Source organism: Herpailurus yagouaroundi, unplaced genomic scaffold (genome assembly GCF_014898765.1).
Source record: "Herpailurus yagouaroundi ecotype Mexico unplaced genomic scaffold, PumYag 29, whole genome shotgun sequence".
NCBI classification, from domain to species: Eukaryota; Metazoa; Chordata; class Mammalia; order Carnivora; family Felidae; genus Herpailurus; species Herpailurus yagouaroundi.
Window position 1 is genome coordinate 20,033,541 of NW_024412377.1, and position 21,431 is coordinate 20,054,971.

A 21,431-nucleotide genomic window follows, 5' to 3' on the forward strand; every position below is an offset into this window, starting at 1 on the left:
AAGTAAAAAAAAAAAAAAAACCAACGAGAAAACAAAAAACAAAAAACAAAAAATTTCTTCCACATTTGAATTTTAGGGCATAAATTAGATTTTGCTTCAGTTCCAAGAGGTATATTAAACACAAGAAAGGAAGAAAAAATTATCTTGCCAATTTGTAGGTTCAATGAACTCTAAACATTCTCCAGTCCCTCCTTCTTCTTTATACCCACCAAATAATTGTGATGTGCACATCTATCCTCTGGAATTTAGAAAGTATGGGAAAATCTCACATAAGTACTCCTGTCTGAGCAAATATATAGATATATCATCCTTGACATCAGCAACTCCCATACATTCTGTGTGTGTACATGTGGGTATCAGGTTTAAGATTTCTGAAGAACAGGAATCTGAGTCAAAATAGTCCCCGATCGTTCAATAATTGGTCAGTTTTAAATGTCATGAAATTGTCATTCCAATCACCACTGAACAATGGAGGGGGTGATGAACTCAGTTACTGGATTGGCTTTAAAAAACAGAAATAGTGAGGGAAAAGCTGCTCTTAGAATTTTGGTTACTTTAGAATTGCAAGCAAACAGGGGTATTAGAGTTAATGTATCTTCCTTTGAAAGAGGAGAGTAATCTGCAGGAAAAATACACCTCAGTTATTTATCTCTTGCTGAGACATATCTTCAAAATCTCTTTGAAAGAGTCCCTATAAACTAATTCATATTGTGACAACCTTTTCAAAAGTCCTGCATTACATAAAGACTAAAGGGGGAGGGACTTCATTTCAATGTACTGAAAGCCTCACCATGTATCACAGTATGTATTTTCCAATCCTTTCTATTCTGACCCTCTTTTTTTTTTTTAAGTCATACTTTATTTTCAATTTCCACTGGCTTTAGTATATTATTCTAACCAAAGCACTGTTGAGAGTAAATGAGACTTTTGTGAAGTCTCACTTGTATCTTTAGCTAGTCTCCATTCTCCCTCTGACCCCCCAGAAAACAAGACACTAAAAATCTGACTCAGTGGGGAAAAAAATGATGTAACTAGTTAAGAGATTTAATCATAATAATAGTTTATACTCATGTAATATTTCATATCATCTTAACAGAAAACTATCAGAATGATTCAGAATTTATGTTTTCTAAATTTTGGAGAAACAAAGATGAAGAAGTTAATGTCCCAAACTCAAAATAGCTCAAACCCTAATGAGTGAGACATGGGGAAGAGCCAAGTATCTACAGGAAATGTTTACCTCACAAAAGACTCATGGGAGTCTGGGGGAAGGTTTCCTAGCTCACTTTGGCTCCCTGATTCAGACTCTCTCAGGACTTTATTCAGCTTAGGACTAAATCCTAAGGAAAGAGCAGGCAATTTTAAAGTAGAAAGATAAAGTAGAGAGACACATCTCAAGAAGAAGAGACCAAGAAAGGCCAGAAACAGCAGGGGGTAAGAAATATGCTCCTGTTTGCTGTAAGGGATACTACCACAGATCTGAGTGAAGCTGAAGAGGAAAGAAATAAATCATGGGAAACTTTCTATGTCATATCACAAAGTCTACATTATATTACTTCAAAGGCAGTTAAGAACTTCCAAGAAGATTTTCAAAAGGAGAAGTGATATAACCTATTTAAAAATTCTATTTCACATATATAGAGAAGCAATATTGGCTCCATAGCAATTCAGTTAGCTTTTGGACTCTTGAAACAGATCAGTTGTGTTTACATTCCAGCTCTGACACGTTAGCCACATGTACCCAGGCAACTAACTTGGTGCCTCTGTCCCTCAGTTGCATCATATTATGTCAAGTGAATTAAATTGAGTTAACAGAGTACAAGTTAATACAATGCTTGAAATATAAATGTGATAGTTAATTATCTAAATAATAATTGTTGTCATTGTTATCATCAGTGGTGTTCTTATTTTTTAGAGGGTACAATAATAATACTGTATGCAGAGAGGCCATATTAGAATATGGTAATATTTTAAAAAAGAGAGAGTTGCATCTTTGGTTTTAGTCATTTGAGTAGAGTAAAAGATAAATTAAAAAAATACTAATGCGCAATTAGTATACAATAATTACTGAAAGTAAAGGTTGCTTCTGAATATTAAAAATATTAAATTAAAAATTTATTAATTTTAAAAAGGCATATTAAAAATATTATTTGAGCAAACATTGATTTCCCCTTGGGCAATACCAAACTAGAAACTCTGGGAGAGACTTTTATAGAGAAAAAGTGGAAGCAAAGCAAGAAATTATTGATTGGATATAGCTTAAAGCCTAGTTAGTATTTGTGATTAGTTGTCTCTAGGTTTAAATTTTGTAACCTTAGGGCATTAACCAAGTTAGATTTTCGTTTGCTAACATGGGCTACCTCAGCATTAGATCAGTCTAATAAGCTCCTTGTTTAATTAAACACTATCTCATGTATCAGTTTAGCTATCAGTTGAGTGCTATCTGGCATAATGAATACAAGAAAGAAAAATGTGTAAGAGGGATATTTTAAAAATTCTCTTTTGAAAAATATTAGGGTTTTATGAGACTATGGTACTGATAGTAATACCTAGCTAATAATTATTTTTATTATAAAAATGTAAAAATTTACCTTATAGCTGTGAATTGGGCTTTTAAAATTTTCTTTTATTATTTCACTTTGTGATTATGCTCGTAAGAAGGGATGAATGCAGGGAGAATTTTGTAATTGTGTTACTAAAATTTGCTTCACTAAGCAAGAAATGAGTACAATTAGTCTACTACATTTTACTAACTTAATATAATAAATAATGATAATAGTGATTTTGTTTAAATTTTTTTAACTTTTTTTTTTTCTTGAGAGACAGAGAGAGACAGAACATGAGCAGGGGAGGGGCAGATAGAGAGGGAGACACAAAATCTGAAGCAGACTGGAGCCACAGAGCCCAATGCAGGCCACGGGGCTCCAACCCAGGAACCGTGAGATTGTGACCTGAGGCAAAGTCAGAGATTTAAATTACTGAGCCACCCAGGTGCCCTAATACTGCTTTTGTTTCAGTGACACTGGAGGATAACAGTGCTTGAAAACAGAATATGGGTCCTGGGTAGGATTATTATGGTGTGCATTTTGCTTAGGTTAGCATTCATTTTTCTATGTTATTTTTTGTTGTGATAATGATGTGTAACAACTTCCAAATCTCAGAAATTTAAAATTTACCTTTTCATATACATAGATGGGTCAGCACTGGTTCCTCTGGCTCACCCTGGCTTACCTCCAAGCTGAGGTTTGGGTTCATCTGTTCTATTTCTATTCATTTTTGGACCAATGTCTATTTTCCTCTCATCATGGATTAGAAAAATATGGGAGCAAAGCTTACAAGCACATCTAAATTTTTTGCTCTTATCAAATTAATTTGAGAAAATAACTCACCTAGCTAGGGCCAAATATCAAGGTGACAGGATATACTTCATCTGTTCTAGTGAGAAACACTAGTAAAGTCATATGGCCAAGGGTATGGATTTATACTTCCACTATAAGATAGAAATGAAAGGTTGACAATGATAATCTATTCCATCATATTTAATCTTAGTTTTTTTTAATAAAAAATAAATAGTAAGTTTCATTCCAAACTATTTAAACTTGTTTATTACAAAGTCTGAAAAAATTCACGTGAGAAGGTATTAATATTTGCTCCACCATAAATTCTTCTAGCTAGTTCGTAAGCTAAATAGGACCAAGTGTAAATTAAACCTAGATAAATTTATGATTCTCCCTGACAGATTGTGTGGAGTGCAAAGAGCCATTTCAGGAGCACCAACATTTAAGGAGTAGATGAAATGAGAGGAAATCATGAAAGAGACTGATAAAGTCCAGAAATTCAGAAAAGAATCAGAACAGATGGAAGAGAGAACTCAAAAAGAGAAGAAGTATTGATTAAAAGACAAGAGTAAAAGTAACTTGAAGACTGACAAATATCTATTATATGTGACAATTAAGAGTTCATTAATGTCCTAAGCAATGAAATTAATGCAAATCATTTATTGCTTTGCAATTTCCTATTTAAAATAAATAATAAAAGCAAAACATTTTACCAGACCAAGATAATTAAAAATTGATTAGACTAGGGGCGCCTGGGTGGCGCAGTCGGTTAAGCGTCCGACTTCAGCCAGGTCACGATCTCGCGGTCCGTGAGTTCGAGCCCCGCGTCGGGCTCTGGGGTGATGGCTCGGAGCCTGGAGCCTGTTTCCGATTCTGTGTCTCCCTCTCTCTCTGCCCCTCCCCCGTTCATGCTCTGTCTCTCTCTGTCCCAAAAATAAATAAACGTTGAAAAAAAATTTTAAAAAAAAAATTGATTAGACTAATTTTCTTGACACTTAACATGACTGAACTGCATTTGAAGACATAATTCAACCTCTTCATTTATGATGATTGATAGAAAAAAAATACTTTTTTTTTGTAAAAAAGATTACGTCAGAGATCAATAACTTCCAGAAAATGCTTAATGGCTTAAAATTCCATAAAGAAATGCCATAAATGCTAATTATAATAACTATCCTCATATTTCTACAGAAAAAAATAAACAACACATTCCTAATATAAAACATTCTATACTTCACTCAAAATTAATTGTTTTCCAGATAATACTTTGGTATTGTTGCTTTGTATAGCTTTAGAAACATCTGACATAGCTGAAAACATATGATGCATAATAATAACTACAAACAATGTGTTCTTGTTTTCTTCCTTGCTTAGATTTATTTATAATAATTACTTTTATATAAAACATGTAATTTATTTGTTCATAGTTGTTTCTCTAATTTATTCCTTCTCATGTGCTTGTTTCCATGGTTACATTTTTAAGGATATAATTTTATTACTAAGAATTGATGGATATTGGTCTAGAATTTCTTTTAAAATATTTATTTCTGAACTATATCTAATGTGATATATAGAAAAGTGTTCAATTATATTAATGTCAAATATGTGGGTGTGTACACATAACCAACAGCTTATAGTAATCAATCATATCACCATTAGTCAAAATCAAAGAAAATAGAGATTTTTTTCAATAAAGAAAATAATGTTTTAAATTTAAGATGTGCCTAAAATTACTGAAAAAAAGATATATATTTTGAGAAACAAATATGTATATTTTTAGGATCTCTGAATCTTTAGGGGACACATTTAATGTGGACATCCAAAAAAGCCCCAAAAGTAACATTGCACATGTTTTCTTTTTAATCTATAGGGAAGTATATAATATATACAGATAAAAACTTTAAAAACTCTGAAATAATATAAACATAGTTACATTTCTTTCTCACTGTAAAAAAAAAGCTCATTATAGTGTATGCACTCCTATTAAAGATAAGGAGATAAATATTTCTCAACCAAATTTTAAAACATTCTCACTTACTTGAAGATTCTGCTTTTTCATCTCTTTTTTTTTCCTGCCAGTATTTGCTGAGCCTCTTCTCTGTATGAGGCATTGTATTAACTTTCCCCTACTCTGATGATTTATTGTTATTCTCATGAAAGATATGTGATCAACATTATGGCTACTATGCTTTTTTTTTTAACGTTTACTTGTTTTTGAGAGCATGAGCACAAGTGGAGAAGAGGCGGGGGGGGGGGGGGGACAGAGAATCCCAAGTGGGCTCCATGCTGACAGCACAAATGAGCCACTATGGCTACTGTGATTTTTTTTTGTTTGTTTCCTATGCTGAATACGAATCAGTCAATGTCATGATACTCACTGAAAGTTACATAGGAAATATAATTGTTCCAGTAAATGTGGTTGCATAACTAGTTAATTACTCTAAAACTACGCACATAAAATAAGTGTGTATTATTCTTATGGATTCTATAGGCATTAAGATAGGGCACAATGAGATAGTTTTAATTCCCCAAGGGCTAGGGCTTCCCCTGGAGGTCTGAAAGTTGGCACAGTTTGAAGGTTCACTAGCTTACAGACTGGCAGCTGATACTGGCTGTTTGCTGAGACCTCAGATGGGATTATCACTGAAACACCTACATGGCCTCTCCATGTGACAAGAACTCCTTGACTACTTGGTAGCTAGGTTCCATGCCTGATCATCCAGACAAAGGGCAGGGCTGTACGGATTACTTTTACTGACACAGTCCCAACTGTCAAATGGTGTCATTTCTGCCATGCATGTTGTACAGAATAGGCACAACCCCTCTTCCCTGAGGTTCATGAGGAAGCAAAAGAGATTCCAATGCTTGGTAGGGAAGAGAAGTGGCAACATTTGGAAAGGTATATGGGAATGGAGATACTGCTGTGGAAACTGGCAAAATCCACTTTAGTACTGAAATATCAAATGTTGTAATCTTAGGAATGTCAGTCTAAGGGTATTTATTTATGTTTTAATTCTTTATACTTATTTTTATATTTCATATTTTAAATAACAATCACACATTTATTTAAACAAAAAAGCAAGATGTGTGCACATAGTAGGAATATCATCAGTATCACAGATTTCTTATACAAATTATAGGAAATATAATATCGTGTTTTATCCCTGCAGTTGTCCTTACAGTTCACGTTGACAGCAGGACATGGTAGCTAAACATTTTATCCCTGAATGCTTTTATTTGACAGGAAAAAAAAAGAAGTATAACAGGTTTAGAAAACATTGTCACTGCATTTCAAAATATTTTTGTTGATGAAGTATCTATAATAGTTTCCTAGAAATTCCATATAAAATTACTAGAAAGTGACTTAAATGACATATATTTATTCTCCCATAGTTTTGGAATCCAGAAGTTGAAAACTAAAATATCAGCAGGTTCTGAGGGAGAATCTATTCCGTGCCTCTCTCTCTCCTACCTTCCGGTAAATGACAGCAATAATTGATGTTGCTCACCTTGTACATTCATCATTCTAGTCTCCATCTCTATTTCACCTGACCTTATTTGGTGTGTCTTCTTCTCATCTAAGGAATTTTTCAAAGGATTTAAGATCTAACTTGGTAATTACAGGATGATTTAATCTTAATATGCTTAAGTACTTCTGCAAAGATCCCTTTTCCAATTAAATTCACATCCACAGGTTCTGGGTAGGCATAATTTGGGGAGTACTATAATTTAACCTCTACAATATCAATGGGAATATTTTACCAAAGGTATAGAAAATTTGTTAGTACACAAAGTGCTAAATTATTCTAAAGGGGAAGCACAGAGAGTTATTTTAGTTACTTTACTTTCAGTTACATTTTTTTTTTAACTTTTCAATGTTATTAGCATGGGTCCTTAGTCATCATTCGTTAAAGTAAAAATTCAGAGAATTGTTTTCTTTTCTTGATGTTGGATTACCAATGAATTAAGGTTAACATAGTTAAACGTAGGCCAACATTGTCATACTTTGAAAATTTTATAACAATCGCTATTTGCTTGTTCAATTACTTGATTTAAAATTCATTCCATATAGGGACCGGTAGAGTAAGATACCTCCTGTCCATCAAACTTCATTCTCTCCACACAGACCAAATAATAATAGTAATAATAAAAATAAATATATATATATGTACACACATATGTATATACACACACACACATACACACATACACACTTTTCCCATTCAACCTCTGACTCTCAACATAGCCTGCAATTGTTCAATTTATACCAAAGCATAGGTAATATATAAGGGAGGAATTGAGGAGATTATAAAGACAATGGTCTAATAATACAACCAATTAATTCTTATCATTCCTAACTTTTTATTAATGTGTGCTTGTTGTTGATTTTCCACTTTTTACAGATACTGTCATGTATAGGTGGCCCAATTATCTTATAATAAAAAACATTTATTTCCTGCTTAAGAATGAAATGTTATCTACTAAATGCATTCACTAATTTTCATAATCTTTTTCTCAAATTCCACATGTCTACAACATTGTAATTGAATATGTAAACTCCAATTTTGAAGGTGAATGTAAATTAAAACATGATCGACATACAAGTCTAAAATCTTTATTTCTAAAAAATTATTACATTCTTATTTAATATGTATTAAATAGGGACTGTGGCTTTCAGGTACTCTTTTTTGATGCTTATGATTTAAAATACCGTTAAATTTATAGATCATAAAATAAAGCATGATTTATGTGTACTTGTTTTCTTTTGATAGCTCACTGAAATTATTCTTCACTTTAATATATGTGTACAGGTCGCAGTGGTGACACCCGGTTCATAAATATAAAAGAATATAGAGGGGCACCAGGGTGGCTTAGTCAGTTAAGCATCTGACTTTGGCTCAGGTAATGATCTCATAGTTCGTGTGTTTGAGCACCACATTAGGCTCTTTGCTGTTGGCATGAAGCCTGCTCAGTTTGGATCCTGTCCCCCTCTCTCTGCCCTCCCCCTCTCGTTCTCTCTTTCTCTAAATACATAAATAAACTTAAAAAAATAAATGAATATAGAATTCAATATTGGCACAGATAAATATTTCAGATCTAGCATACTTTGTAAACTAGTTTTTGTAGAAAAACAAATTTCAGGATATAGAGTGTGTAGGGCCAGTTAAATCTAATTTCATAGAAATGAGAGTTTATAACTAAAAAACTCTGTAAATCGTGAGTCTAAGGTAAAAAGAGATTTAAGAACTTGTTCGAGTCAGTTCTAGGTCAAGAATCACTACATTTCAGAAAATATCCTCAATTTGTGCTCTAATTTAATAGTTTAGCTACAAATAAATTAATCAACAGTAATTAATTTTAATTTAGCCTCTATTTTGTTTTTACTGACAAAGAAAATTTGATAGGGATTTTTTTCCCAGCTTGAATTAGCTCAAAACTTGATAATGATTTAGGCAAGTTAGCAATAGGAGGCTTAATTTGGGAGAGAGGGAAAAGTGTACTGGAATCAAGTGTTAGAATTTCAAAAGTCACAAATATAAATGTTGAATCACTATGTTGTACACCTGAAACTAATATAATATCGTATGTCAACAATACTTCAATTTAAAACACATTGATTAATCATAAATAAATAAATAAATAAATAAATAAATAAATAAAATCACAAAACCACAGTTTGATTCTCAGTAGTGACTGGTTTGAAATGTGCACTTGATGAGATGTTTAAATTTCTTAAATTCCCTTTAAATTATGGAAATTTTTAAAAAATAATGGAATGTTCCAATTAATGTTACAGGGTTTGTTATTATTATCACTTTTCATTACTTGAATTACAAAACTGTGTTTTTCTATTCCCATGTTATTTATAATTGTCTGAACCCATCAGTTAAACTAAAAATAGACTTGATTTTGTTTTTTTATCAAAATGAAACATACTTTTCTCTGCTTATTTTTGGGAGGGTAGAAGATAGATGACATTAGTTACTTTCTTAAATTGGATTGCTCTCTGAAATTCCTTTTGTGAGAAAGTGTCTTGGAAACTGCTTTAAATTTTTTAACAAAAGAAAACCTGTCTTGTTTAAATCAAAAATACTTATTGATTAGCTAAATTCAGAAAAGCATTGTGGGAAATTAGAAGTTTACTTATATTGGCTATTTATAAAGTTGGGAAAACAATCTTTTACTGGAATATCCAATTTTGTTAATCCATAGCACAAGTACCATATCATAAAACCATTAAAAAAATAAAAATTGTACTTTCATTAGATTCATAGAATTATAGGGTGATAGCTACTATTTTAATAATAATTATAGCCTAATTAAGTGAGTAGGGTGAATGCATCTAGCTTTCAGTGAATTTTTCTTCATTGGGTATTAACTAAAAACATTTTCTATAAATAAAAATACTGCAAATAGAAATCTTACAATTTATGTAATTTCATAATAATTAGTAAATATTCACACCTTTCTTACATTTAGTAAACAACTGCAAAATCAATGCTTGATAACTATCAATTAATATTTTAGCTTTAATATAGATATGAATTAAAAAAATAAAGGCACCCAAAATTAGAAAATAACACAGTAAATAAAGGCTTCTGGCAAACTTACCATTTCCTTTTACTGAAAGTATTGGGAAAATATCTTTGACATTTGAGCTATCATATACTGTACTCACAAAACACTTTTTTTTTTTAAAATTCTGAGCATTTATATAATCATTTCTTCTTTTATGTGATTAAGTTTCATGAATTTTCCCTAAATCATAAGATGTAATAAAACTGTGTTTTTGAAAAAATACATTATTGATTGCATTTTGGGTCTACTCTCTTTTACTTCTTTCAAGATATAGAATATATGATAGATTATATAATATGTGTATAGTTATTCTCTTCAAATTTTGCATAATTGCCTATCCCACAAGACTCCAAAATTACAATTAAATTGGAATTTGTATTGATCCACATTATTTGCTATATATTGTCATCAAAGTTTTTTTTCTTTTGTCTTATTGTTATTTGAAACAAAAAGAAGTTATCTGTGCATGGTGACATAATGTGGTTATTGTGTCATAGTGGGCTGAGGTGGAACACCAATATAGAGAACTTTTTTTTTTTTAATTACCTATTTTGATAAGTATTCTTATTCCCATTCTGTGGGGAGGGGTACTACATGGGAGGAAAAGGTAGCTTTACAAATTTTACTCGTCCTTGTGGAAACCAAAAGAATACAACACTTGCGTGTTTGTTTGCTTTTTTTTCCTCTATAATTTAACCTGGCATTATGATGTGTTCTTTTATGTATTTATTAATAAAACCTATCTTGCTTCTCTTGACCAAGCCATTTATATTTTGACAAACAAACAATGACTAGAGCCATCCTAAGACTGTATGACCTTAAGATGGAGAACTAAGAAAGTGGTATGAATGTATTTACTTCTTGATTCTTTCAAGTATCCTACCAACGTATATCCCCTCTCTTCACTCTGAAAAAATTATTCAACACAAATAAAGGAATTGATTTGGGCATCTTGTCTAATATCACCCACCCCTCACCTGAACACACTGTATTATTTCTTCCACTTATTTCAGTCTTTTCTAAAATCTTTTTATGGTTAGCCAAAAATAATGACTTCTATGTTGAATATTATTCTATTATTAACGTTAAAGGAAAAAATATTTCTGACACTTGTTAGAATGGTAAGACAGATTTTATTCAAAACTATTGTCATAGATATAGATGCACTGCAGTGGAATTTTGTATCAAGGAAGAAAGATTAGGTTTAACTCTGAATACAACAAGGAAAAGTGGGAATTTATAGTTAAAGAGGGGTGGGTAGTCAATGGATAGGAAATTACAAGGAGAAATATCAGGGGTAATTCTTTGTTAAACTGATTTAACAGCAATCTTGGTGAAGACAAGTCAGGAAAATCAGATATTACTTGGCAGATGTTGGAGGATGAAGACTTCGATCAGATATTGTGAGTGGGCAATTTGATCAGATATTATGACAAGATTCTTGCAAAAACTGGACTCTATAAGGATAGGGTTGGAAACCCAAGATCAGGCCTAGTTGAGCAGAAGGCTTAGAAGACCCTGACTGAAGTTTGATCAAGGAGGAAATCTTCACCACCGGCTCTTAGACTAATACAATATACCTTAGTTACTCCAATATAACACGAAAGACTTTAAGAATACCTATGCCCATAATAACATTCTTCTCATAGGAGTTTCAGAAGCAAAAGAGAGAGAAAAGAGGGCAGAAAATTTATTTGAGGAAATCATAGCTGAAAACTTCCCTACTGGGAAAGGAAACAGACATCCAAATCTAGGAAGCATAGAGAACTTCCATCAAAATCAACAAAAGCAGGCCAAATCAAGACATATTGTAATTACATTTACAAAATACAGCAATAAAGAAAATATCCTAGTGGCACCTGGGTGGCTTATTAAGCATCTGACTTTGGCTCAGGTCATGATCTCAGGGTTGGTGAGTTTGAGCCCCGCATTGGGCTCTGTGCTGACAGCTCAGAGTCTGGAGCCTGCTTCAGACTCTGTGTCTCCCTCTCTCTCTTCTCCTCCCCCACTCATGGTCTGTCTCTCTCTCTCTCTCTCTCTCAAAAATAAATAAACAGTAAAAAAGATTAAAAAAAAAAGAAAATATCCTAAAGGCAGCAAGACAAAATAAGTCTCTAATTTACAAGGCAAGAATATGTTTTGAAAACTGTTGTGGGTTTATTTGGTTTTGGTTTGGTTTTGGTTTTTGCAATCATGTCTTCTGGAAATGGTGATTTTTTTTTTTTTTTTTAAGAGAGAGTGAGAGAGTGTGAGCTGGGGAGAGGGGCAGAGAAAGAGGGAGCGAGAATTTCAAGCAGGCTTCGCAATCAGCACAGAGACCGATGCAGGACTGGATCCCACCACCCTGGGATTATGACCTCTGCTGAAATCAAAAGTCGAACACTCAATCCACTGAGATGCCCAGGTACCCCAAAGGATGGAATTTTATTTTTTTTTTAATTTTTATTTAAATCCTAGTTAGTTAACATATAGTATAATATTAGTTTCAGGAGTAGGATTTAGTGATTCATCACTTACATATAGCACCCACTGTTCATCACAAGTGTCCTCCTTAATACCCATCTCCCATTTAGCCCATCCTCCCCACCTCCCCTCCAGCAACCCTTAGTTTGTCCCCTATAGGTAAGAATCTTTATGGTTTGCCTCCCTCTTTCTCCCCACACCCGGCTTAAAGGGAGAAAATTTTACATCTTCTCTCCTAAAATGCATGCCTATTGTGTAATCCTTCTATTATTTAATTTGCTAGTACTGGCAGTAATATTGAATAGAAGTGGTGAGAGCTAAGGTCTTATATTGCCTATTCCTGATCATAGGGGAAATCATTCAGCTCTTTCACTATCAATAAGTGATTTATAAGTTTTCCATAAATAATCTTTAGTAGGGTAAGTTCTTTAATTCACAAACTCCTGATTTTTTTAAACAAATGGGTATTGAATTTTTTAATGTCTTTTTAACAGCAATTTAGATGGTTGTATAATTTTTATTCATTTCTATTCTTGTTTCTTATGGTTAATTACATTAACTTATTTTGGATTGAACTTATTTGAACTGATTTTGCATTGCTACAATAAAGTCCACTTGGTCATGATGTATTTTCTTTTTGATACATTGAAGGATTTGATTTATTTACATTTAAAAGAAGGCTGATGTCAAGTTTGGGGGGTGTTGTTTTGTTTTTTGTAATGTCTTTTTTCAAGTTTTGTTATCAGAGGAATAGCAGCTTTATGAAATGAGTTACAAGTATATTCCTCCATGTATTTTCTGAAAGACTTTCTATAAATTGATTTTTTCCCAAATTTTTGAATGATTTTACCAGTGAAATAATGTGACATGAAAATTGAGGTTTTGATAAAAGATTAAGTATCTTTAATATGTAAAAGACTTTAAACAAAAAATACATCCTTTTATAGTCAATTGTAGACAACTATAGGTAACTGCCAATTACAAGGGATTTGTCCTTTTCGTTTAAGTTACTAAATTTATTGATGTAAGGGAATATTGTCTTTGTAATGTTGTTAGTTTACCTAATGATACTCCCTCTTTCATTCTTGATATTGGTAGTGTTTTTTTTCTTTTCATTAATCCTGCTATGTCATTATCATAAAAAATGTTTTCAAAGAACCAGTGGATAAATTTTATATTTTGCTCTATCATGCATATGTTTTCTATTTTATTTACTTACCTCAGTTCTGATATTTAGTGTATTTGTTTTCTTCAACTTTTTGTTGTTGTTGTTGTTGTTGTTGTTTGGTTGTTGGTTTGGTTTTGTTTATATCACTAGTTCTCTTTCTCTCTCTCTCATTATTATAGAATAATTTCAGATTTGCAGAAACATTGCAAAGACAGTATGAAAAGTATCTGTTTGCACTTCACTCAGTTTTCCTTAATGTTAACATCTTATAAAACAATTGTATGTTTGCCCAAAATAAGAAATTAAACAGGTAAATTACTATTAGCTGAATTCCAAACACTACTTAACATTCAACTGTTTTTCCACCGTCTTTTTGCTAGTTTAGTATCCAAACTGGGTTACCATATTCCATCCAGGATTTCCCAACTTTTCAAGGTGAAATGTAAATAATGATTCCAAACCTTTGTTTTTAATATAGATAATTAATGTTACAGTTTTCCACCTAGGAATATTTTAGCTCCATTTTCAATTTAAATTCGAGTTAGTTAACATACAGTGTAGTCTTGGCTTCAGGAGTACAACCCAGTGATTCATCTCTTATATATGATACCCAGTACTCGTTCTGAATTTAGTTATAGTTCACAAATTTATATATGTTGTAATTTCATTATTCAGCTGAAAACTTTGTATAATTTCCCTTCTTATTTTTTAGGAAGCACCAGTTACTTAAATATGTTTTCTGGGGCGATTCAGTCAGCTAAGCTTCTCATTCTTGATATTGGCTCAGGTCATCATCTTGCATTTGTGAGGTGGAGCCTCCTTGCGATTCTCTCTCTCTCTCTCTCTCTCTCTCTCTCTCTCTCTGCCCCTTCCCCACTCTCTCTTTCTCCATCTCAAAATGCATAAATAAATAAACTTACAAAAACTGCATTGTTCAAATTCCAGATATGTTGATATTTTTAATATATTTTATTGCTCTTCGTTTGTATTTTCATGTTGTTGTGTCAGAGAACATAGTCTGTAAGATTTGAGTCTTTGTGATCTATGACCCAGAATATTGTCTATCTTTGTGAATAAATCATGTACACTTAAAAAGAATGTGGTTTCTCCAAAGTTTGGGTGGTCTTTTGGTAAATATCAACTAGGTCAAGTTATTTGACCAAGTGTTCTTTAAATCTCCCATATCTCTACTGAAATATATTTTTTGTCTAATTGGTTTTATCAGTTACTCTAAAGTAAAGCTAATGTCTCTTCCCCAAATATTTCTCTATTTCTCTATCTATCCATCCATCCATCTTTTTATTCATCAGTTTTTGGTTCATTTTGATTGAACTTCAAAATCCACGGAGCAATATCTGACAAAATAATTCAGGGTTTAGGAGTTCCACATGCACTGATCTTTTTAGAATTATGAAATGTCCATTATGTCAACAAAAACTTTTGAAAAATCTACTTTTGATAACACAAATCAGGTATTTTATGCTTATTTTGCATAGTATATAAGGTTCACATTCTCACTTCTACCTATTTGTATCTTTAAAGTATATATCTAGGAAACAGTATATAGTTAAATCTTCACTTTTTATCCAAACTGATTATATTGTAGATATTGAAATTATATTGCCTCTGATAATCACCTATAATTGAATTATTTGTTATATCCTTTATATTATAGTAATTGTCACTTATTTTTATGGTTAAAGTAATCCTTTTCATCAACCATAAAATCTAGGCTTTTTAGAACTTTAAAAAATTTCTTTTTGCTAATAAGAGATTAGCAAGCTAGCATAAGTCTTCCTTGCTCTAATTTGTATGTTTAACTTTCATAGTATGGTTTTTAATTCATTTGAAGAGTATCTTTTGCTTGTGAGATTTTCTTCAAATTTAAAATTTGTACATTTATTGGGTCAATTTTTACTAATCTCATCTAATAAGAAATCAGCTCCAGCCAAGCTCCTCATTGTTGGTGCCATGTCTAACATGTACCAACATCTTTCTTTTAAATTGTTTTTAATCTTTATATTTATTTTTAAGACAGAGACAGAGCATGAGTGGGGGAGGGGCAGAGAAAGAGGGAGACACAGAATCTGAAGCAGGCTCCAGGCTTTGAGCTGTCACCACAGAGCGAGGCTCGAACTCATCAATCGTGAGATCAGGACCTGAGCTGAAGTTGGCACTCAACCAGCTGAGCCTCCCAGGTGCCCCAGACATGTACCAACTTCTTATATGCAGAAGAAAAACAAATTCTGAACACCTCACTTAGTTTTGTTCATTGGTTTGTTTCAATGCAAATAGGAGGTTTTTAGTTGTATGTTACTGTAGCATGTTTTATTGTGACCCTTTAAAATTTTATTCAATAATTAAGGGACTTTTATGTGTTCATATATTTTATCACTAATGTGTAAAGTTCATGAAATATTCTGTTAGAACATGTATTGTTGTTCAAACAGATGAAACATGTGAAATACATGATAACGTCATATAAAATTCAAAACAAGTGAATTATCCAGATAATTATACATTTATTTCTCAGAAAGGTCATACAGAAGAATCTCTCTATGCAAAAAATGATGTTTAAATAAAAATTTTGTGCGTTGATTTAATTCCACCTCTTATTCAAGAAACTTATCACATCCAGATGGGAAAGAAAATACCACTAATATGCCAGAATAAACAAATAAAAATTTAGAAACCAAATTGAATAATTAGTTTTTACTTCACTTCTACCAGCTGTCTGGGAAGTGATATCTTCAGCCACCTGCCTAATTATAATCACAACTATTCAGAACTTGTACCAACATGTTATGCAAAAAAATTTTTATAAGACTATTAGTTTAGATTATTTCTGAAGTATCTCAAAGTATTTTTCTATTTAGTTGTCTTGGTTGATAATACACAGCAATTAAAATTAAAAGTTGATATGTGAAATGTATCATCAAGCCATCGTTAACATTTGAAAATACTCTACTATGCTTTATTATCTGACAAGGAGTATTCATTAGGCAAGTGAAATATTTGTTGGAAAGATATAGAAAGCATGATATATATTAAAATCAAATGACCAAATAGGTGGTATCCATATTTATTTCTATGATTTTTTCTTGGTAACCCCTATTTTTTTTGTAATGCTGCATTTTTTTTTAATTCAAGTTCATTAGAGAGTGAAGATGTCACACTTCAGAAATAATAGTTATTTGCTTTATATTTCAAATAATATGAATCAAAACTTTCTGAATAAAGATTATATTTTGGTCTTGAAATAGTGATGTTATAATATATATTTATATTTTACATTATAAAAAGCCAATGAAACTAGATTATTTCAATATAATCCTAAACTTGTGGTACAATCTTAGTCTTATTAGAAGGAATATTTTAATGAATGTGCTTTTATTTTTTTAAAAAGAATGACTAAAAATTTTGGATGAATAAAACCCATGTGTAATATACAAGAGACTATATAAAATGTACATGAACATAATACATATAATTATTATGCTACATATAATTATATATCTAAATTATATATATTACATGTTCATGGATGCTTATATATAATTATGCATATTATGTATAATTATGTATATATACACACATTTAAGCAGCTATCCAAAATAGATTTTAGAAGCTTCTGTGTGAATGCTCAGATCAAATTTAAAATACAAATTCTATTACTAAAACTACTGACCCAATTTTAATATGTGTTAATTTATCTAATTTATAATTAGTATAACTTGTTAGTCACCACAAAAATCAATTTGAAGACTATGCTTCTAAGTCATTAGCAGTATGTGTGTGTGTGTGTGTGTGTGTGTGTGTGTGTGTCCATATACTTTTTTTAAATTGTTGCTTTTAGACATTGGAATAAGACAACATATAATTGAATACCTGCCTTATAATTTCCCAGGGTGGTATGTGAATCTGGGCAAATATAAACTACTAAAGCATCATTTTCATCATTTTTAAAGTTGGGACAAAAAATGAATCTTTTGGGAATTTAAAATGTCATCACTGATGGTAAGTACTTAGGAAAATGATTCAAGCATAGTCAGCAGTATTTTTAAGCGCTCTATTTCACTGAATTTTAAAATTCTTCGTTTTTTTTTAATATTTGATTTTTCACCACTCTTTGTCATTCGTATTTTTCTGTCTTTTGGCTTTGAGTTTTCATGCAGTGTTAATGATATTGTCACGGTTTTAATTTATACTACCGAGTCTTAAAGACTCATCAATATTAACTGACAATGTGAACTTTTGGGCTTCCTTCCAGAGAGTGCTTGCCTACATTCCTGATGATATGCCCACTTACATATCACTGATGTCAATGATACTGGGGGATGTGACTGCTTAATTTAAAAATGTTACTTCATGGTATATTAAATTGCATCCATATTTCTTATTCAAGAAATACAACCTTGAGACATCTTCCCAGTTGTGAGAGAAGCCTTAAGAGGAGACTAGAGGATAAAATAAAAGGGAAAAAGAAAGTATACTGAAAAAAAAAAAACAGGGTGTCAAGGCAGAGTAAATAAAAAGAATCCAGAAAAACTGGAGTATTCTTCACTTGCTCAATAGATTGAAGTTAAAGCCATAAAAAGAAAAGACAAAGATAAATACTCATGCCACAATGGCCTAACTTCAACTCATCTCAAACTGGAAATATACTCTTTAAGTATTATAGAGAGTAAAATATTCATTGCAATGTGTCAATAGATCAGAGGTTTAATTTAATTAATTGGCAAAGTCATTGTGTAATTGTAATTGGAAATGTTCTGAGCTATCGGTTAAACCTGATTAACAGTCCTAGTTCTGATATTGATTAGTCATAGGAGAGCATTGATTTGGAGTCACAGCACTGTAAGAAATGTCCTTACATGCTCACATTCTCATTTTGCCACTCTCCTCCTCAATCTCTCAATCTGTCTGTCTCTCTCAATCAATGTCTGTCAGTCTCTCTCTCCTTCTCTCTCTCTCTCTCTCTCTCTCTCTCTCTCTCTCTGTCTCTCCTCCTGCTCTCTCTCCCTTGTCCACTCTTCTTGGGAAATATTAATAGCATCAATTAATTGAATAATTCTGATTGCCACACAGATGGATACTATGGCATAGATGTCTTTTTGAGTGTATCTCTCTAAGAAATAAATGTCTTTCTCTTTTCATTAGTCAATCTTTAGCTCCCTGGAACTCATCTGGAAGCAACCTCTTCCCTACTGGAGGTGAAAGTATTCTAATTGAGATCGCACCCCTTCTATTTCCTTGAAGCCAATAGCATACTGGTGTTTAAGACACTGTGAAGCTTTCCAACTCTAACCAGTCTGACTTGGTTTAATTTTGTTTCCAGAAAAAAAAGAAAAAAAAGAAAAGAGAGACAATGGTTGAAATTACAGCAATTAATATTTTACCAGCACTAAGTGACATTGTCATTAAATGATATTTCTATCAAGCAGGAGAAGGTAATGCACTATGAGATTCTACTTAGTAGTTCGCATGAAGTACGTCAACTTAGGGAAGATGCAGTTTAGTATTCCAGTACTGGGGTGAAAATGGATAGAAGAGAGGTTATTTTTCAATATTCCCTTGAATGTTAAATTTCCTTGATCGATTTCCAAGTTGAGAAGAGTGACACACATAAGCCTATCTATGTGTTCACACTCATATAATTATTACTTTCTCATCAATTATACCCATATAGTCTATGTGCACAATAGCGTGTTAGCTACATGCAATATCCTAGAAGTATGGTTTACCTGTGATCATTTTTTTATGTGAATCTGTTAAGCCACAGCTTTAGTTCAAGATTCAATGTCTGGGAAGGACATGTTATATATACTGCCTCTTAAAATCAACTTGTTTTCTATGATTATGGTCTAATGGTATGGTATCTTTGGTAAACTCCCAATGCTTATATATTTTTGAAAATACTATGTTAACCAGTGGAAATTGGAGTAATCCCTTTAAATTCAAAGATATACAATATGAATGTACATATGGGCTTCTATGGATTTTTCCCTTTTATACTGAAATGTTTTTTTTTGTTTGTTTGTTTTTGTTTTTTTTTTTTTTTTTTTGCTTTTCAAGGAACATTTAATAACAAGGTATACTGAAATGTTTTATATTTAGCCTTCTATACTTACTTTACATGCTAATTTAACTTTATTTTTTAATGTTTATTTTTGAGAAAGAGAGAGAGAGAGAGAGTGCACACAAACATGAGAGTGGGGGAGGAGCAGAGAGTGAGGGAGACAGAGGATCTGAAGCTGGCTCTGTGCTGACAGCAGCCCGATACAAGGCTCAAACCCAGGAACTGTGAGATCATGACCTGAGCCAAAGTTGGACACTTAACCAACTGAGCCACCCATGAGATCCTGCATATTAATTTTATACGAAGTTAAGGAGACATTTGTCAATCTAAATTTGAAGAGATAAAATTATTAGCACAAATATTCTTATGAGAAAATTAAAGATTAGAAAAAGAAATTAATTGCAGTAACTTTTAAAACTGATATCAGGACAATGGAGATTTATTGAGTATTGATGCAAATTAACAACATAATGTATTTTAATAAGCTATTGTAAGCTGCTGTAAGCTACTGTAAGTAACACAGGTAAGTAAATTGCTTAAAAAAATCAAATGAAGTCCACATTTTTTTCTTTTGCTTTTGTAAATGGACAAAGATCATTTAAATAGTAAATATGAATCCAATGCTGCTCTATGGTAGAAATACAAAACTCACTGATTAAATATACATGTTTGTAATGAACTGAATAGTGTCTCCCCAAATTCAAGTCCAAATGGACTATCAGTAGGGGACCGTATTTAGAAATATTAAGTAATTGTATCTGCAAAGACTCTGTAAGAACTGTTGTCTTATAAGAGGGGACAAACAGACACAGATACACAGGAAAGAAGGCCATATGAAGATGGAGACAGACATTGCAATGATGTAGCTGTCAGTCAAGTAATGCTAAAGTTGCTGGCAACCACCAGAAGCTATGAAAGAGGAAACGACTCCCTCAGAGCCTCTGAATGAAACCAATCCTTGACAAACCTCGATTTCAGACTCTTGTCTTTCTAAACTGTAAGAAAAGATGTTTTTGTTTTTTATTTATTTTTTAATTGTTTTTAACGTTTATTTATTTTTGAGACAGAGAGAGACAGAGCATGAACGGGGGAGGGGCAGAGAGAGAAGGAGACACAGAATTGGAAGCAGGCTCCAGGCTCTGAGCCATCAGCCCAGAGCCCGACGCGGGGCTCGAACTCACGGACCGCGAGATCGTGACCTGAGCTGAAGTCGGACGCTTAACCGACTGCACCACCCAGGCGCCCGTTTTTGTTTTTTAAGCCTCCAAGTTTGTGTTACTTTATTACAACAGCAGAGGCAATTAATGCCATGTATGACTGTGACAACTATAATTCTTTTACAAAGAAATACCTGGCTACATATTGCATATTGCTTAGAATCTAGAGGGGAAATATGATATATATGAATAATATACACATAGGCACTGTATCAACAAAAGTAGGATATCTCAAATATCTAAATATTATATTAAGTAATAAAGCCAAGAGAGTTTCCAAGGATAGAAAACTATGACTTATGGGCACCTGGATGGCTCAGTCAATTGAGCTTCTACTCTTGATTTAGGCTCAGGTCATAATCTCATGGGTTGTGATACTGAGTCTCATGTGAGGCTCTGTGCTGACAGTGCAGAGCCTGCTTGACATTCTCTCTCTCCCTCTCTCTCTCCCTCTCTCTGCCCCTCTCCAGCTCATGCAAGTTTCTCTGTCTCTCTCTCACACAGAAGAAATAAACATTAGAAAGAAAGAAAGAAAGAAAGAAAGAAAGAAAGAAAGAAAGAAAGAAAGAAAGAAAGAAAGAAAGAAA